Consider the following 14,738-nt stretch of genomic DNA (forward strand, 5'->3'; position numbering starts at 1 on the left):
TGGACAACATTCCTCCAGGTCTTCCTGTCCTCTACCATCTTCTGGAGTCCATTTAAGCTCATGCCTAATGCTTCAGTGACTCCATCCAGCCACCTCATTCTCTGTCGTCCCTTTCTTCTCTTGCCCTCTATCTTTCCCAGCATTAGGCTCTTATCCTGTGAATCCTTCCTTCCTTCTCATTTAGGTGGCCAAAGCATTTGAGTTTCAAGTACAGGATCTGACCTTCTAAAGAGCAGTCAGGGTTGATCTGCTCTAGGACTGACCGGTTTGATCGCCTTTTGCAGTCCAAGGGACTCGCAGGAGTCTTCTCCAGCACCACAGTTCAAAGGCCTCAATTCTTTGGCGCTCAGCCTTTCTTATGGTCCAACTTTCACAGCCATACATTGCAACTGGGAAGACCATAGCCTTGACTATACGCACTTTTGTTGGCAGGGTGATGTCTCTGCTTTTTAGATTTGCCATGGTTTTCTTCCCCAGGAGCAAGCGTCTTTTAATTTCTTGGCTACAGTCCCCAACTGCAGTGATCTTGGAGCCCAGGAAAATAAAATCTGTCACTACCTCCATTTTTCCCCCATCTATTTGCCAGGAATTGAGAGGGCCGGATGCCATGATCTTGGTTTTCTTAATGTTAAGTTTCAAGCCAACTTTTGCACTCTCCTTCTTCATCCGCAACAAGAGGCTCTTTAGTTCTTCAAAGAAACAGTCCACCTGGCTAAATATCTTTTACTGAAGTACTAATAACTCATTGTCACGCATATAAAAAGTATATAAAACTGTCCAATACTTTACAAAAATCCACACACCTTTGGTTGACCTTTGCCCACCAGGTTTCCAAGCGCTACACCGGCCTCGGGCTCAAGGTAGGGGCGGGGGAGTGGCGGTTGTTATTAGGGAGACCTTATGTCCGCGGGAGACCACCGTTCCTCAGATAGTCGGGTGTGAGTCTCTCTTTTTGAGGTTTGGTTCGGGGGCGCAGTTGGGCTTGCTGCTGGTGTACGTTTCGCCTAGTCACACAGCAGCAGCCCTGCCCGAGCTGCTCGATATCCTCTCGGGGTTGCTGGTTGAGTTCCCCAAACTGATAGTTTTGGGAGACTTCAATCTACCATCCCTGGGAGGCTCATCTGAGCTAGCTCGGGAGTTCATGGCTTCCATGACGGCCATGGACCTGACGCAAGTAATTTCTGAACCAACTCATGAGGGAGGCCACACCCTTGACCTGATTTTCTTATCTGGACGGTGGTTGGATGATCTTGGTGGGGGCTCTCCATTTATTATGCTCCTGTCATGGACCGATCATCACCTCCTGCGGCTGGTCTTCCGTTTTGCCACCCCCTGCCGTGGGGGTACGGAGCCAATTAGATGGTACCGCCCCAGACGCTTAATGGATCCTGATAGATTCCAAGCGGCGCTGGGGTCCCCACCTGCCTCCATTGCTCACAACTCGGCGGATGCCTTAGTGGAAGCCTGGGAAAGGGCAGCCACTGAGGCACTTGACCGGGTTGTACCCTTGCGGCCCCTGACCCGGTGCAGATCCCAACGAGCTCCATGGTTCTCTGCGGAGCTCCGGGAGATGAAGCGCCAGAAACGAGGACTAGAGAGCTGCTGGAGGTCTAGCCGATCTGAATCCGACCGGTTGCGGTTAAGAACCCATATTAGGTCTTATCTCGCAGCGATGAGGGTGGCGAGGTGTAATTACTTCTCTACCCTCATCGCGTCCGCAGATAATTGCCCGGCCGCCCTGTTTAGGGTGACTCGCTCCCTTCTTAATCAGGAGGTGAGGGAGGATCCCTTGCAGGGTCGCGCCGAGGAATTTAGTCAACATCTGTCGGATAAAATCGCTCGGATTCAGACCGGTTTGGACTCCAGCTGGGCAGAGTCTGGCGATCAGGACACGGGCGGTCTTGTCAATGTTATTTGGGAGGAGTTTGATTCTGTGACCCCTGATGAAGTGGACAGGATTATGGGGAGGCTGAGCTCCACCACATGTTTATTGGATCCGTGCCCTTCCTGGCTGGTCTATGCAGCTAGGGAGAGGACACGAGGCTGGCTCCAGGCGGTTATATCTGCTTCTTTGAGAGAGGGTTATTTCCCCACCGTCTTGAAGGAGGCGGTGGTGAGACCTCTCCTCAAGAAGCCTGCCTTGGACCCAGCTGTATTGAACAACTTTCGTCCAGTCTCCAACCTTCGCTTTCTTGCGAAGGTTGTTGAGAGTGTGGTGGCGCATCAGCTCCACCTGGTCCTGCATGAAGCGGATTATCTGGACCCTTACCAATCGGGTTTCAGGCCCGGGTACAGCACGGAGACGGCATTGGTCGCTCTGGTGAATGATCTCTGGAGGGCTCGGGACAGGGGATATTCCTCTGTCCTAGTCCTATTAGACCTCTCGGCGGCTTTCGATACCATCAACGATGGTATCTTGCTGCGGCGTCTCAGGGGATTGGGAGTGGGAGGCACAGTTCTTCAGTGGTTCTCCTCCTATCTCCTGGGACGCTCGCAGTCGGTGATGGCAGGGGGGCAGAGATCGGCCCCTGGGTCTCTCGTTTGTGGAGTTCCTCAGGGGTCGGTTCTCTCGCCTCTCCTGTTCAACATCTACATGAAACCGCTGGGTGAGATCATTCGTGGTTTTAGAGTTGGGTATCATCAATATGCCGATGATACCCAACTTTTCATTTCGAACCCAAACCACCCCAGTGATGCCCTCGACGTGATGTCCCGTTGCCTGGAGGCGGTTCGTGTCTGGATGGGGAGGAACAGACTTCAACTCAACCCTGACAAGACTGAGTGGCTGTACATTCCGGCATCCCGGGACATTCAAAATGTTCCATCGCTTTCTATGGGGGGTGAGCTCTTACCCCCGGTGGATAGGGCTCGCAACTTGGGAGTCCTCCTAGATTCACGACTTACCCTGGAAGACCATATAGTGGCCGTGGCTAGGGGGGCTTTTGCCCAGGTTCGCCTGGTGCGCCAGTTGCGGCCCTATCTGGACCGGGATGCCCTGTGTACGGTCACTCATGCGCTCGTGACCTCTCGCCTAGACTATTGTAATGCTCTCTACATGGGGCTTCCCTTGAAGACCACTCGGAGGCTCCAACTGGTACAGAATGCGGCCGCGAGAGTTGTCTTGGGAGTTTCCCAGTACTCCCATGTTACACCTTTGCTCCGCGAGCTGCATTGGTTACCAGTTGTCTTCCGGGTGAGGTTCAAGGTCTTGGTTATGATCTTTAAGTCCTTACATGGCATGGGTCCGGGATACCTCGAGGACCACCTGCTGCCGGCGTCAACTCCCCTCCGCCCTGTGCATGCCCACAGAGAGGGCCTCCTCAGGGTGCCTCCGGTCATGGAATGTTGACTGGTGGCCCCCAGGGGGAGGGCCTTCTCTGTGGGTGCTCCGGCATTATGGAACCAACTGCCGATTGAGCTCCGGATGGCATCGGACCTCCGATCCTTCCGTCGCGGGTTGAAGACCCACTTGTTTGAGTTAGCTGGTCTGGCCTGATGGGGAATATGGGTTTTTAATTGGTTTTTATTATTTATTATTGCTGTATTTTAATTGGGCATGGTTTAATTCTCTTTTAATTTTTGTATAGCTATTTATATATGCCCTGTGAACCGCCCTGAGTCCCTAGGGAGAAGGGCGGTATAGAAATCGAATAAATGAAATGAATAAATGAAAAGCTCCTCAGAGGAACGTTTTAGTGTGAGAGATGAAAGCCAAAAAAGAGAGGATCTTGATATTTCTAGATGCTTCAAATGTAAATGCAAATCAAAACAAAGGATTTTAACCTATGATGAGATCTTAAGTCAGGGGTCTTCAAACTTGGCCTTTTTATGACTTGTGGACTTCAACTCCCATAAACCCTCAGCCAGGCACGCTGGCTGAGGAATTATGGGAGTTGAAGTCCACAAGTCATAAAAGGGCCAAGTTTGAAGACCCCTGTCTTAAGTAGTAAGATTCTGCAGGTGCAGGCAATTCTTACTTTTCAGTCCTAATCTTTTGAGTCAGTTTTAAGCCTTTCAAAGTAAAAACAAAACAAAAACAGGACACCATGGGGTAGATGTACAACAACCAAGACCCAGTGAAATTCTAAATGAGGGTTCGTGTAGCCTATCCTATTCAACACTGAAGCCCTGTTATTTTAAAACAATTAAAATTTGCCAGCATATAAATGCTGAATACATGTATGGCATTACATGTATGGCATTAATGAATATGGTTAACCTATCTCTCTTGAACATGTAGAAATTGAGCTGGGGGTTTAAAAGAAGGAAGAGTTGAGTTTTTTTAGGCAATACAATCCCAATTATTGTAACTTTTTACCTAATTTAATTTTCAGTCTTGAGAAATAATACCCACTTGGTAATAGCTGTCCAAGCTTATTAATAACAAAACAAACTGATATCCAAAAAGTGCAACATCAATGACAGTTGATGGTGGTATGTAAAAATCTCTCCTATGGAATAATGGTACGCTCACAGTGGGAGTAGTGAGGCTGAAAATTAAGAGGCCAGATTCTGGTTGGTGAATTACAGGAATGGAAGCCCTCATTCTCCCTAAACCAAGTGGTAGGTCATAATTTCTCATTTGTTTAGGTGAAAAGCATTGTTTAGGTGAAAAGCATCCTCCTTACATCTTCAAGCCTAATTAAACCACTTTTTTTCAGAAGAAAAGAACCAAATAAGGCATGGATTTAAAAAAAACAAGCTCTGCCAACAGGTTTACAAACATGTAATTTATTTTGTACTTTATAGCATTGATTTGTTAGTACAACAACCTAGAAGCTTTTGCTTTTGGTATCTGGTGAAAAGAGAACTGCTTCCCCCAAAAGAATAATTGGTGTTAGTTGTTAACTGCAGGCTCCAACATAGGTTCCACCCTCTGGTCTCAAGCTTGTAGTTGACAATAAAGGTAATTTATTTGCTAATTCATTTGCTAAAGGTGGCAGTAAAGATGTAATTTTAAAATCTGAAAGCTCAAAAGGAGTTTGCTGAAAAATAGAAATATGTTTTCATAAATAACACTTCACCTTCTGGTTCAAACCCTCTTTCTCCCAAAAGTTCATCAAATATCCAATTACGAATGTGCCCTCCAGTGCCTCTATAGTCCAAAGGCACAAGTGAATTAGCAACTCCGGAAGTTACCAGTCTGACAGGAAACAGCCTTGCTGTGGGAAACTTCCAATGAAATGACATCAAAATAACATCAAATAAAGTTTGAAATACCAGTGCAAATCAAAACTTTGAGAAGTAGGTAACAACCTCCTCTCCCCAAGATAGAACTGCATTACTGGCACAGTGAAGATGATTTTACGTGAACTGGAATCTCATACTGCACTCAGTTATTATGTCATTTGTTCACTTTTGGCTTAGTGCAAAACGAGAACTAAACTCTGTCTTAATGCCATATGTAAACCCAGCCCACTGTTATTCAGAAATCAATGATAAAAAATCTTGGTTTACAATGATGTATAAGCCTAACCACTGACTTGAAATTATAATTCTTCTCAAAGGATGGGACTGCTTAGTTTAAGTTACGACTGGCTTCTCTGTAAGTTGCATACGCTAGTACTTCTCTGAAAGTTTTTCTATTAGGGTTAGGCTATAAGTCTTTGTTCAGGAGTGCCATAAAATTATCACAATACAGCTAAATATTTTATGGATTTTCATTTGGGCATAAATAATGTAGAACTAAAGAATACTATCCACACTTCCTCTTTCAGCCTTATATATTGTCTAAACCACCCAGAATTAAAAATGATAGATACGTATCAGTTAAGCAGGGTCAGTTCAACAAGAAATGCAATTTAATTCTGACATGAGGTCAAAAAATAACTTACCTTTTTTTATCTATCCAAGAATGCATTACTACCAGAAATGGAGCCCCAAGAAAAGGGTAAAAAGCAGGATGTTTTTGTGTGCTTGGTAAAATGTACATGGCTTGCATGTGAAAAAAACAAACATGCATTGTAAACATTTAAGCTTCAGCTATCTCACTGGCTGATGTTCTGTTACATCTCCTGGATCTTCCCACCGTTGCTGCTCTCATCCTCAGAGCTGAAAGAGCCTCTCAGCACAAGGTTCTCAGCCTCTTTCAGAGCCCCCTCCAACAGCCATTCTCTGATAAGTGAAAGCTCAAACTGCCAGCAGAGCAGGGTCTGGAAAGGGAGGGAGGTAAAGAGATGAAGGATTCTCACCATCTATCAACCTCCAGAGCTATTCAGTAACCAGCCTGAATGCAGCCAACACTGCATTCTCCATGGTAACTGGAAAGTGGCAATAGGTGGGAAGAATGCAAAACACAAACATACACATACGCATTACCACACCAGAACTGGTCTGAGAAAAATAGGACATAAACATTCCAAAGCTCGGCTTATACCTTCGGCCAACATCTTTATCTGTGTATCTTCTCCCTTCCTTTGCAGAAAAATATTATGGAAAAGGAGGAAACACATTCTGTTCAGGTACAGGAAAAAATAAATTTCCTAATAATAATAATAATAATAATAATAATAATAATAATAATAATAATAATAATAATAATAATAATATAAAGTTGGAAGGGACCTTGGAGGTCATCTAGTTCAACCCCCTGCTCAGGCAGGAAACCCTATACCCGTGATGACGAATTTATGGCATGCGTGCCACCTCTCTGTGGGCACGCGCACCGTCGCCCCAGTCTTAGGCCTTTTATAAAACCTTTTCGCTTTAGGCCTACACTGCCGTGTGCAAAAAAAGGGGTTAAATCAATCAATCAATTTCAACTTCTCATGGGGGAAAAAAAGATCTCTCAAAGTTGGAATTGATTGATTGAACTTTTTAACCCCACCCAGTCTGGCGTTATCACCACAGCCAATGGGCCATGCCCACCCAATTGGTCTATAAAAAGCAAGAAAGATCCCTAATAACTTACATAATCTATGCTTTGTTGATTGTCAGTGAAATTAATCCTACAGTTAGAGTACCAATCTAATCTATGTTGTAAAAAATAAATGGCTAAGAATTATAAACTGATGGTCAGGTAGTTTCTACAATATTACAGCATTTTTGCTGTAGATGGGATTATTAGTTTATAGGTTTTAGTATTATTTCACAAGCTCTTCACATGTTGATACTTTTCTTAAAAGATGCTGCGCAAGTGCCCTTCAGTAGTGCTAAATTAAATGTTTCTATAGATTTTCCTTGAAATTGATTAAATGCAGAGATTCATAATAATTGCTTATAACATTCCAAATCATAAATTATACAAAGTTTTGGAAAGTAAATATTAAAGATACTGCAAGTTACAATTAGAGTTAAGGTAGTCCATATTTGCATCAGAAAAACAAAATATATATTTACCGGTAATACTGTACATGTCAATAAAAATTATTTTCCAAAAGGCAATTTGACTTTCTTGGTTTTCTTTCCATGAAAATGTTTCATTTCTTATACAAGAAGCTTCTTCAGTTCTGACTGAATGGTGAGGAATTCCATCCCCCATTATTCAGTCAGAACTGAAGAAAGTCCAGTTGCCTTTGGAAAAGCACTTTTGAGGCAAACTGTTTGTGTTTTGCAAGTTTGAAATAAATAAGACTTTTTTTTTAGGAAGTGGAAAAAGTGGAAGCTTCTAGATGCTGAATTATAATTCTTAGGAATATCAACCAACTTTATTCTCCAGTGAGATTAAAAGTAACCTTCCAATATTATCATATTTCAGTTTATTTAATGTTATCTCAAATTTTGGGCCTAATGCCAGCTTTACGTACACAGGGAATCAGAATGAACTGCAAATTTTGGGAGCAGGAGTCTTCAATTAATTATACTGAAATACTTTTTATCCTAATTAGAACATAGAAATCACAGGGTTTGGACCAGACCTTGCAGGTCTTCTAATTCAATGCCCTGTACAATTACTTCACTGATTCACCACATATATCAACAGGGAACAAGAAATGCTTCATTCTTTTCATTTTGTATTTGCTTGAAAAAGCTATTCTATCATGCTTTTCAGACCCTCCTTCCCTTAGGGGACTTGTCTGCAAAACTCCCGTGACCTTTCTTCGCTGAAAAGGTAGAATATTGATGAAATCCTGATGGCATGGCTCCTATTCAGTTCTTCCATATTCAGAAATGCCATTATAACAAATGTGGTATAATGACTAGAATTGCACATCTGCACAACTTGTTAGATTTGGTTACAATGGGACTGATCAGTGTGGGGTTTAGTATTCATGAGAAACCCACCTGTTGTCTCAGCTGTGATTGATTTGATCTAACATGTTAATATGAATATATAGTGACACTTCTGGTATAGCATGTTTTGTGAAACAAGGAGATACACACACACACACACACACACACACACACACATACATATGTGTGTGTGTGTGTGTGTACATTGTATCATATTCAGGTTCATGATAGGCAAGACTATACTTATGTGGGAAGTATCCAGAGAAAGAAATATTTTGGGGAATATTAAAAAGGCAGAATGTATTTCCCCAAAGGAATAATGGAGAAGATCTTTAAAAAGAAACCAGCTCCAAGCAGAAAACTCAGCAGAGGCCAGCTTTTAGAAATGCAAATTCAATAATCCTTTCAGAAAGGTTTGAGCCTTCTAGCTAGAAACTGAAGAAATTAGGAAGACAAAGACCCCTACGGAAATTCTAATGACAGGATATGACCTTTGGGACATAATAGGATTAACCCACCACCATCAGAATACCAGAAAGGACACTCTCATTCAGGTCAAAGTACATGACACAGGAAATACAAAGCCTCAAACAGGAAGAACTCAAAAAACAAAGCCCAAAGGAGGTACAAAAGCCCACCACACCCTGCAACATGTGGTCAGTTTTCCCAGAGCCATCTTTCTGTCTGGCTCTCCTCTTCAATAAACTGCAACCTTCTTTCTAAAGCAGTCTCCAATTTGTTTATTCCCAGCTTGGACTGGACCCTGATGAAGATTTTTCTTTTGACACTTATAAAGGCTAATTTAATGAAAATGGTATCCATCAAAAAAAAACATTATTCTTTTAAAATATCCCATTAAGAAAGTACAGGTCTGCTTCTTCAGCTTTTCGAAGATTATGCTAGGAGTTGCAGGATCTACGTCAACCTTCTCATCTAGTAAATATTATGCCCAACACTACCCTAAAGCACTCTAGACATGCTAGCCCCTTAATCTGTATGGCATTCTTGAGGCATCCATGCAGCCTCCATCTCTTTCTTCTTTTGTCCCTGAAATCAGGTCATTCTGTATAATTTCTCCAAATTTCAGTAGTAAAATGCTGAGAAACAGGATGTATCCATTAGGACTAGGACTAGGGGAGGGCCTTCTCTGTGGGCGCTCCGGCTTTGTGGAACCAGCTGCCGGTTGAGCTCCGGATGGCACCGGATCTCCGCTCCTTCCGTCGCGGGTTAAAGACCCATTTATTTGAACAAGCTGGCCTGGCCTGATGGGGAATCACTTAGGGTTTTAATATTTATATATATTTTTATTGTTTTTATTGTGGGCAATAATTTAATTCTTTTTTTATTTTTGTATTTTTGTAGTTTTAAGATATGCCCTGTTCACCGCCCTGAGTCCTTCGGGAGAAGGGCGGTATAAAAAATTTAATAAATAAATAAATAAATAAAATAAATAATAATGAACAAACAAATGAAAAATACATAGAATTGACTGCATGCTTTTATAACATTGCTTTTATAATGGAATAAAGGAAATTTAAAATGTAGTAATATTAAGGACTTACTGATCTTTCAACTGAACTATTTTCTAATGGTTCAAAGGAAAACAAATCCTTCTCATAAGCCTCTCCTGGAAGTGCTTGGTTACTAGTCACTACCAGAGGAAAAATATTTCATTTATGACAGTATTGATTATTCACAATTGATGTGTGATATTTTTTCCCCTACGTCTCCCCCTTACATTTTTCTCCTACTTCTTGAGTGTAACTTTCAACATATTACGGTATATTAGAAAATACAATACAAAAGAAAACCGTAGTGATGTGGGGGAGAAATCCATATAACACCAAGTTTTTTGTGGAGGAAATGGAATTTTCAATATCGTATCCTGTTTACATTTTAACCAAACAAACATGTTATACAAAATAAGCCAAACAGGAAATGAGATGACTAAGGCAAAAGATTCATTTAGATCCTTAATTTAAATAACTTTGACCCCACCATGTACAGAAGGACTTTGCTTGACCATGCTTAAAAGATAAGAGGACTGGGGATAATAGGCAGATGAGTTGCCCAACTGCAGGAAGCAAAAGTCAACAGAGAATGACCTTTTTGAAAAATATTCCCTTGTCAGGAGGTAGCTTGTATAGAAAGAGGTACCTTCACAAATCTGAGCCACGTTCAGCTCTGACTTGAAAAATCAAACACAAGAATTTTGAAAGGAAAATGAAATTCTAACAAGAATCTTCAATTCTTCATCACTTATGAGACAGCAACCTGGTAAGATAGAGCTTCTGCTCAATTGCCCATTGCCACAATTCCATTACAAAAGATACTCCTATTATTACAAGCTGCTTTTAGAAATTCCATTTGGGTTAGTGGTTACAATTATGCCTTTCTCAAAACTCCACTGAGTAAAGATTATGGGAATTGTAGTCAAACAGAGCCTATGAGAACTGCTGTAGGTTGGGGAAATCTGTTTTCTGAAAGCTTAAAATACTGCATGAATTCCACTTTTATGTACCACTTCTGCAGACGTTAGTAATGGTAGTTGGACTAATATTCTTTCTGTATCTAATCAAAGCATATTAAATCCAAGAAATGCAAATCCCGAAAGATAACACAATAAAATCAAATCTAATCAGGTAGTAAAAGCTGACTATATTTGGGTAACTTCAACTAGAGGAAGCTGCCAGTGTCTCTCCCATATCTATGGCACAGAGATGTCTAGGCCAGGGGTAGGCAACCTCGGCTCTTTTATGAGTCATAAAAGATCAAAAACCTTTTAGCCTACCTGATTAAATGATGCCACTTCATTTGTTAAAACATGTGCAGAGCTCAGAAGTCATGTCTAAAGCAGGCATTCACCCCTACAGCATATCTGACAGAAGGCAAGCCAACTGCTGTTGAAATCCTTCCAATGAAGGAAAGCCTATCTTCTGAAAAACTCTGTTCTTATCGTTAGAAAAGTCTTTATGTCCTCTGTGTGTATGTATGTTTGTGCGCTTTTGGGGTGGGGGTGGGGGTGGGGTTTGCAGCCTACCTTTGGTTCATATTCAGTTTGTGATTCATGAAGACAGCCCAATTTTTATTGTATCTGTTGCTGCCCAGTATGGTCTCCCTCACTTTACACACAACTCTTTGATTTTTTCCTACTCAACTGTAGGACTTGTTTTTTGTCCTTTGTTTGTTGGAAGCCAGCTGGGAAGGTCACAAGTGACAATCACAGGAGGCTGCAATTGCTACAGGTGTGAACCAGTTGCCAAGTACTTGGATTGCAATCATGTGATTGCAGGGATGCTGCAGCAGTTGTAAAGTCATTTTTTTCAGTGCCATTGTAACTCTGAATGTTTGCTAAACGAATGGTCATAAACTGAGTACTAATTCTTTTTTTCGTTTCTGCCCATATTTCCTGCTTCTTGTAATCTTCCTAAATACTGAGGCTGTCTTCCGAGATTCCTTCCCATTCCTACCTCTGCAAATTTGATAAACATATTTTCTGTCCTCACATCCAGATCATCTACATATAGTATAGTGCAGGGGTAGGCAACCTTGGCTCTTTTATGACTCGTGGACTTCAACTCCCAGAATTCCTGAACCAAGGTTGCCTACCCTTGGTTACAGTGAATATCCCAGGGCCTAGTATTTATTACTTGGCGTGTTTCTGCCCAAACTTGTCTTGCAGTATTCTGTAGTGGTCAAGCACTGGGTATGATCTCATTGTTTTCTTAACTGTATAAAAGCTAGGCGATTCTTAACATTTTTGGCCAAAGTCAAGGACCAAATAAAGTTCCTTCCTTTCCCCCTCTAACCCTGCCTAAATTGATTCCTGAATTAGTTAACTCCTTTCTAGCAGCAGAAGGCAGAGACATAAAATGCTTTTCAAGAAATCTTGTTAAGTTAGCAGACTAACTAGTCGAGGCAAAGGGATATGTCAATATTTATCCCATTGGCACTGAGCAGTGAGCCACATGGGAATGTTCCCTGTGCCATTACCCTCAGTCTTGCTGGGAGCTCTAAGTCTTTGGCCAAGCATCAATCACAAAGGTCAACTCAATTAGCATTCTCCTGCAGAAGCAGGAACAAAAAACACGAGTTACAGAGAAAAACTGAAAAAAATAAATATCTCTAAAGAGTGTCTGAAGCCCAACAAAGTAACAATGGAATAAACAAGGGGAATTTTATGTTGTTTTATTGCCATTTCTCTTTTCCCCCCTATATTATTAGCAATATAATCAGAGATAATAGAACTCAAGCTGGTGAGCTGTAATGAGTAAAATATACGTGAAATCCTAGTTTTAATTTATATATTCATTTTAAATTACATTATATTGATATAATAATCTCATGTTATTTTAATATTTGCTTTGCAACAAACAAAGCCTATTTTTATGCAACACGAAATGGATCTGGAACATTTCCATTTTCCATAGCATTTCATCTTTTACCCTCTCACTCTAGATGGGCAAAACTGTAAAGGTTAGTTAGTATTCTGGTTCTAAGTGCTCATATATATTTCTTATGCACATGCCTTTAGCAGCAAAACCGGGGTGCTAAAATTATTTTTATTAACACCAACACAAAGCAAGAACATCTGTCTCAATTAAATTACGCAAAACACTGTTTCACAATGTTTGCACTGCACATGTGATGTGATGTGGCACTGCAGTAGGTGAAAAGCAGGCAATCCACATTATGGCTGGGTTCACACATCAATGTTAGCTACGTATTTCATGTAGCCTAATAAGCCATACTGTAAAGGTAGTCCTTGACTTAGAACCATTCGTTTAGCAAAGTTACAACAGCACTGAAACACTTTTCAGTCCTAAGTCACTACTTATGACCAGTCTTCACACTTAAGACTGTAACAGTATCCCCATCAAAATTTGGGTACTTGGCAACCGCCATGTATTTACCACAATTACAGCCTCCTGGGGTTATCCGAACTCCATTTGCAACCTTCTCAGCTGGCTTCCAACAAGCAAAAGTCAGTAGGGGAAGTTGGATTTGCTTAATGACTGCATAGTTCACTTAACAGCTACAGTGATTCACTTAAAAACCATGCCAAAAAGTTGCACATTGGGCACGACTCACTTCACTTAGCAACAGAAATTCTGCTCCCAATTGTCGTCGTCAGTCGAAGGCTACTTGTAATCTGCTGTATCATCCTACCTAACCCAAACCATGGATCAAGTTATGATTGATAACTTAGCTACAACTTGTTATAAGTTAATTTACCTGACCTGACAAGCCTGGACTAATGGCTAAAGTTATGTAGCCAGTAGTCTCCTAGGAAAATAAAGCCAATTCCAGAGCACTCTCTCCAATTCTCCCTCCAAGCCCCTCTAGATTTTAGAAGGAGGGGGGAAGGACTGCTGGAAGAGCTTCCTCTCTCCCCCCCCCATACGCCATGGGTTGGTTCCAATGTATGGGGGGGGAGGGCGCTGATCTTTGCAAAAAGCCCACCAGCACAAAAGTTGCTGGGATACCATGAAAACCGCCAGGGATCTGATAATTCATATCCTGCTTTATAGAATCACCAAGGAGACCTTCGGGGTGACAGCCTTAACTGTGATTAATGCATGTTTAGTATGTTGTACGAATGCTGAGTAGCTAGATTCGTATTTCATAGCATAGTTTATAGAAGAAACTCTTAATAATGGATGGCTCATACACCACACTGCAACCACATTCTGGCTTAGTATTGAGATTCTCAAGCTTTGTGCTGCCATCGCTGTCTAAAATAATAAATAAATAAAATTGTCCAATTGCATTCTGACCAGGCTTCCACTGATAAACTGGGCTGCCATTTGCTAGGATCTGCTGGCCGGCCTCCTGTTGCAAGGCATCCTTCCCTCCCATGATGGGGAAGAGTCACCACATGCGGACTGCCTGGCTCAGGGTCAGTTCATGATGTAAGAGCCCAGGAAAGGCTGTTCTTGGAAGAGGGGGAGCCTAAATCCTGGATGGATGACTTCAGGCCACACCTAGCCGTGGTTGGCTTGTGGCTACCAAAGGCCAGGCTGTTACAGGAGAGTGCAGGAAACTCAGCAAGAGATGCCTGTGTATAGGGAAACATACTGCAGATGTGTGTTGGGCACCTGCACCCATATTATGGCTTAGCATATCATGTGGATCAAGTTGATTTGTCTGGGTTTGGTTGAAAATGACCACCAACCTTCATCATTTGCAAATCAGCTTATGGAGTCACAAGTCTTGTTAAAAGAATCCTGGTCATGTATCCACGTTACCTGCTAAGCATAGCTTATATTAAGTGTGCGTGCTCCAAATAATATGGCAAATTGATCTCAGCAACAGCTAATCAATTTCCCTCCTAAGTGATATCCTAACTAATTTTGTGATGGCTCGACAACAATCTCTACCTATTTTTATCCCCCAAACAAATGTGATATACCACATACTCTGTGTATTGAATAAACAATGAACTGCAGACTTCCCCAATTGTGGATGCAAATTCCTCATATTCCCCAGTTACAAAGGCATCGTTGAGAATTATGTTACACACCTGGAGATCATCTAAATTTGGAAAGACTACCATACAAGATGGA

General features: G+C 41.8%; 1 protein-coding gene across 1 annotated transcript in view; it reads right to left on the minus strand.

Annotated features, from left to right (window-relative positions):
• NDST2 (N-deacetylase and N-sulfotransferase 2) overlaps positions 1 to 14,738 on the minus strand; it is a 77,687-nt gene that overhangs the window by 40,911 nt on the left and 22,038 nt on the right. The gene's annotated exons all lie outside the window — the stretch shown is intronic.

This window comes from Vipera ursinii (genome assembly GCF_947247035.1).
Source record: "Vipera ursinii genome assembly, chromosome: 5".
Taxonomy (NCBI): domain Eukaryota; kingdom Metazoa; phylum Chordata; class Lepidosauria; order Squamata; family Viperidae; genus Vipera; species Vipera ursinii.